Source organism: Astyanax mexicanus, chromosome 2, assembly GCF_023375975.1.
Source record: "Astyanax mexicanus isolate ESR-SI-001 chromosome 2, AstMex3_surface, whole genome shotgun sequence".
NCBI classification, from domain to species: domain Eukaryota; kingdom Metazoa; phylum Chordata; class Actinopteri; order Characiformes; family Acestrorhamphidae; genus Astyanax; species Astyanax mexicanus.
This window is the reverse complement of record NC_064409.1, coordinates 31,943,796-31,950,020: the sequence shown is the minus strand read 5'-3', so window position 1 is coordinate 31,950,020 and position 6,225 is coordinate 31,943,796.

The following is a 6,225-nucleotide window of genomic DNA, read 5'->3' as shown; positions in this document are numbered from 1 at the left end:
AACTAAACACTTCATAGTACTTTTTAGTTTTAGTTTTTAAAACACTGTTATTTTATCTAAGCATTATAAACTATTTGAGCTCCTATTGTATTAGGAGGTCCAAACTGCCAGAAAATTTTTCTTTCTGTCTTTACCACAAAAAATGCTCCTATAGTTTGGTAACAACCTAACACTATTCCATAATTTTACATTTATTTTACAATATTTTACCATTTTGCCAGTTTTTCATCGGTAAGCTGTAGTTATCAGTGAACTTAGGATTTCACCAAAATGCAAAATTGACAATAATTTTATCATATTTTAACCTCCACTCTCTGTCCACATGCATGTTAAGCCAATGGCCCACAAGCAAGAACCAGTCGAGCATATTGTCTAATCCAGCCGCCACAAAACAAATTAGAATCCTTGTTCCCAACAATGACTATTTACTTGACTTTTGGCTGTTTGTTTTGTTTTTAAATCCACTCTACCTCATTCACACAAACTGAATCACTACAAAGATACACACTAAGATAGATCCTAATGTTCTCCAGAAATGTTAGCTAGCACATGTTGAGCACTGTGTAAATTCTGGAATTCAGATTTACATTAGTGTTCATTTAGACAATCAGTCATTGTTTCACTTTTAGCACACTTTGGGCAAAATGTGCTAAAGAAGTGTTGAATTTGCAATCCCTGCCTCCCACAGAGATAAAGAGAAAGAGAGAAAGGTAGAGAGAAAGAGAGAGAGAGAGAGAGATTAACTGTAGCCTAAAATGCCTAAATACCAAAGTAAAAACTAAAATGCAAAAAAGATTTGATGATCAATCAATAATCAGTCAGTGTTATGCACAGCTTAAAGTCTTTCAGACATCCCAGGAGGATTTAACAGTGTCCACCAGTAGATATTTAAATAGAAATGGACTATATTTATTTAATTCATGTTTTTTTTATTGGCATGACAAAAACAAACATACCTCCTACATTTGTTAAGTAGTTTTATTGTCAATGCTGCATATGTACAGGACATACAGAGAATTGAAATTACGTTACTCTCCTTCCCAATTTTACAGCAGGTACAGATAATAGATATAATAAAAGAGAATGGGAGACACTATGGGTACATTACAGCAGGGACACAAATAGACATACATGAGACAAAAACAAGGTGCAGTAGTGGTGGGGGTGAAATAAGATATATAAATAGAAATAAAAAGAAATAAGATATATAATCTAAAAGAGTGGGAGACACTATATGAACACAATAGACATACGTAAGACGGAAGACAATAGTGCAATATTGATGGTGATTGAGATGGAATGACAGTATAAATAGAACCCGTATAACAGTAGTGCAAATATGGTATATAGCTTAAGGCTGGTAAAGGCTTTTACTAAAAAAGCTTCCACTTCTTGACATATCAGTTTTGGTAATACTTATAAACTTATTAAAAGCAAAGTTTTGTAAATGCATCAGTATTACTAAAACTGCGATCAACAAAACAACTATTTTTCTAATCATTATAAATTATTACTGAAACCATTACAGATGCAGTTGTTAATGATGTAACCCCCAGGTCTCTTTTATTTATCTGGAATTCATCAGGGTCAGGTCTAGTAAGAGCACAAATTCACATTTGCTTCTTTGTTTGTTGTTGTTGGTCAGTTAGTTTTTTTGTCCCTTTTTACCTGTGCTGACATGATCAATAGTGAACAACTGTCTCTAATGTTAGAACTAAATTCTTGCTTTTTTTTTTCTTTTCATTTTTCTTCCTTTCTTCTTTCTTTTTTACTTTCTTTCTTCCCTTCATTCTTTCTGTCTTTATGAGAGTTAGAGAAGGGGGGCGAGGGGGAGAATGTTATTGTGGAACATTTTTCAGACAGCCAGTTGCCTAGGCAGGACCAGCTTGTGATTTATTGCAACATCTGCAAGATGGAAAAAGAGCATATCTGTTTTTAATCATAGCTCTGTAGGAGAGACAAAGGAATGGATGGGAGAACTGAAGGCGAGAGTGAGAAAATGAGAGATATAAGATACAGATAAAGAGTTATTAAAGAAAGGTTTTTATGAACTTCTCAGTTTTGTTTTTTAAATATAAACCCTCATAGTAAAGAACCTGGTGAAATAAACTAGTCCAAAGAGGCTTGTCTCCTTTTTCTAAGCCTCTCCACAAAATGAAGCAAGAAATTCATCAGGGTGCCTCTGGCCATCCATTACCACCAACATTCTGTGTCCATGTCTCCACATCTGGCAGCAATAAGGGCAAATTAGCAATGAAATTCAGAGTGTCTGACGGGGAGATAAGGCTCAGGCATGCTAAATTCATTTTCTCTGCTTTAGTCAGAGGGGTGGAGGGAGAAGCCGGCCTGGCCTACACGCTCTGAGTCAGGGGTGTCGGAGCAAGAAAACAGTCTCTGGAGCTCAAGAGCTGATCCTGAACCAGCCGAGATCAGTCCGCACCAGACACCGGTGGTCCAAGAAATAGTCGATTTCCTGTCTAGTTTCACTGGAGCCAAAATCAAACAGATGGAATTATTTTGGAATTTGGGTTGTTCCCTTTCTCTCCCTCTTTTTTCCTTTGTGGAAACTTTTTGTTGGCTATTGTTAAAGCGAGACGCTTCTCAGCCCTGAAAGTATTTGATCAGTCTACAGTAAGACTGGTTTTGAAACTTTTCAGCCAACTGAAAAGTCTCTTATTAACTGGCCTAAGCTGACTGACTAGTGCAAGTTTTTAAAAATTAATAGAATAAAAAAATTAACAAACTTTTAGAAGAAGGTTGAGTTTTATTCAAATGTAATGGTTTTATCCAGTGTCTTCTGTATCTAATTTTATTTAATGTATTAGGAGGTCCAGGGCAGTTCTGTGTACCAAAAATAGACCCAATTTACTTTCCATGCTTTTTTTTTACAACCTTCTTTATTATTTACAATTAAGCAGGCTATTTTTGTTACTGTACCTCTACGACTGATTTATACTCCCTAAGCAATTTATTAGAAACAACTGCACACCTACTCATTTAAGCAACCAATTGCATGGCAGCAGTTCATAAAATAATGCAAATATTGTAGGTAATGTTCAGACCAAGCATTAGAAAAAGAAAAACTATGATGTCATTTATAGAACTGTTGATCGGGCTCAAGAGTTTACCGTTCAGTGAGCAGCAGTTATGTTGACAGAAACTACTTGTTAATGAGGGAGGTCAATGGAAAATGGACAGACTGTTTCGAGTCGACAGAAAAGCTACAGTAACTCAGAAAACCACTGGCTACATTCAGCATCATAATGCATCATCATACAAAGCAATTTTCATCTCAAACTGCTTTCATAAACATGACAATGAGTTCAGAGGACTTTATTGACCTTTCAAAAATGGCACATTCTCAGCATAAATATCGCCAGTGTTTCCATTTCAGTCTATTTTCAATTTACTACATAACTTGAACACAAACTTTTTTTAATGAATAGAACAACATAATACATTCTTCAGATAACTTAAAACATGCTCTTTTTACATTGACTAGCTTTAAAGGTTAGAAAGGTTTTATCTTTCTCATATAATATATATTGCATTTTTGGAGACACATGTTTTTGATGCAAAGATATGCTCCTAAAAATCTTGAGGAATTGCATAATGCAATCCTAAATTTAATAAGAAATTTCCACTCCAACATATTGTGGAATGAATGCCCTTTTGACTAAGGCTGTTTTAAGAACAAGGGAGGCCTGTATGCAGTAGTAATATAGTGTTTCTAATGAAGCAGTCAGTGAGTGTGTGTAAATGTGCGTTGTTTTAATTGGCTACACACTGTGTTCTGCATCATTTAAGCATCATGTATGAGTTCAGACTGAAAAGTTCTTTAGCCTAAACTGTTTTTTGTATGACCACGAATTTTACATTGGAATGGCTGGTATATTTGAAAATTGTAACAATGTTGAAAATCACCAAGAAACAGTTTGTGTGTTCAAATTATGTAGTAATTTAAAAACTGACTGAAATGACAAGCTTATTTAAAAACAATAAGATACATTTGGGTTTCCATCGAATTGGCTATTTTAAGCTGCTAAGTTTGTGATTTTGACCATGTTAGGTCAGTCTTCTTGTGAAACTTGTGTTGATTTCAACATTGCAGTTCATGCAACTTGAGTACACACTCTCATTAAAACAAAAGGGATATGCCCCCAAATACTAAAAAACCCTGAAACTGAAATTGACTAAGATTTTAGTTTTCACTAATTTGTAATGAACTTGTAGTGTTTTTATTCGGAAACAATGCAAAACAAGAGGTCACAGAGGGAACTGCTGCGAATTCTAAGTTTGCCTTCAACAGAGGTTTTTTTCAAACTTTTTTTTTGCATTCCATGATTAGAACGTATTAAGTATCACACAGGAAAACATGCAAACTAATGCAACACCAATAAGACGTACCATAATGATCTAATGTTCATTTATGAGAGAATGACTGTCTTCGTTTGGCAGCTCATCTAACCAACTGCAGTTGCACGCTATTGACATCTAAAGATCAGCTCTCTGAATAAGTAATAATTTCTCGGATGAGATCATTTTCAGATGCCTCTCGTGAGGCAGCTGTGTTCCAGGTGTTCAGCTTTGTGTGTGGTTCCCACATCTTGCGTTCAAGGCTTTTGGAAACGCTGGCGAAGCTTCCAACGCGTACAATCCCCAGAGCGCAGGGGTTTAGTGCCAATTAACAGAAAAACTGCTGGGTATGTGTAGTCATTGAAACTGAACTGGAGAAGTTTTTAAAGCTTCATCAAGCGTTTCCCTATTAATCATTCTTACGTTTTATTACATATTCAACAATTTATTCGATCTTATTTTAGAGTTTTAGAGTAAAGTTGAAGATAAAGAAGTAGTTTGGGTTATGAGATTCACTGTGGACCTTTATCTCCCTCTTCTTAAAGAACTCCCTCTGTTGCTTCAGTTAATGCACTTTATACGATTGATCTTGTTTATACTAATAGAGAATTGTTGATTTGATTTCAGATGGAAAAAAAGAATGAATGATACGTCTGAAACAGCACACACTTAATGCAATATGATGTTAGCTGTAGTTTTCCTTCTGATGGGCAGTTTTGGAAGCTTTGGCTGCTTGTTAGTGCTTCAATTTAGAAACAGCTCAGTGTAAAGTTTAGTTTTCAAGGCAAAAATTTGGAATGCTATCGGCCACTAATTCATATTTTGATGTTCTTATTTATAAAGAACTTGGCATGAGCTTTATACAGGCTGGAAAATGTAGCTCAAGGCTTGCAATATAAAACTAAAAAGGAAATGCAAACACTTTTTATACCAGAGTAAAAAAAGGGGAAAGAAGCCCAAATACCCGACTTCTTAATTAAAGGCTCTCTAATAATCTCAAATTCTGAAACATGATTGTAGTAGTATTTCAGGTGGTGAGGAACATTTTAATTATTAATCCTGTTTTGTAAGATTAATACATTTACCTGTGTACATCTTCAAACCATATAATAGAAGATCAAATAATCTCTGGTCCTGTTTCAAATGACTGTACAGAATTAGGCAAACAGCAACAGCAGGTAAAATGTTCAGTCCCACCCAGAAAGAGGTCTAAATATAGTTTTAGGGAAGATGAGAGCTAAAGGGCACACTCATCTTTCTATTCTATGTATTGTCTTTTCTGTATATCCTAACATTTTATCAAAGTCTCATTGTCCTGTCCTTCCGTTACATTTTTCTTTGTCTTTACATGATTAAGACAAACTCGTGGCAAATACGTGGTTTAATTTGAAAGTAAATTGTTTCCAGTAAGTTTTCAGTATTATTTGATGGATTCATTTTCATAGGGTTTTTTTTTATCTCATTAATAAACAATAAACAAATGAATATCTCAAATTTCATCACAAAAAGTGTTGCAACTGAAAAATGAAGCTGAAATCCAACAGAGAAGTGATGTTTTAGGATTAAACTGTGAGGTTTTAGTTCATACTGATTCTAGCGAACCCATCATATGGAAAAATTCCCATCCCTCACTTTTAAATACAGCTTGACATGTGCACTAAAGTAATGGCACATATCATTAACAAAAGCAGATGATGAAAAATAACTCCATTTCCATTTACCTCTTCTCACTTTCTAAAGATTGCTGTTTTTTGACTACTGAGGGAGGATGGCTGAACACAGAAGCTTGCGGCCATGTTTGGTGGTCTGTTGTTAAACATGGAGAGGCTACCAACCTTGACAACCTCCCCTGCAACAACAAAACCCAAC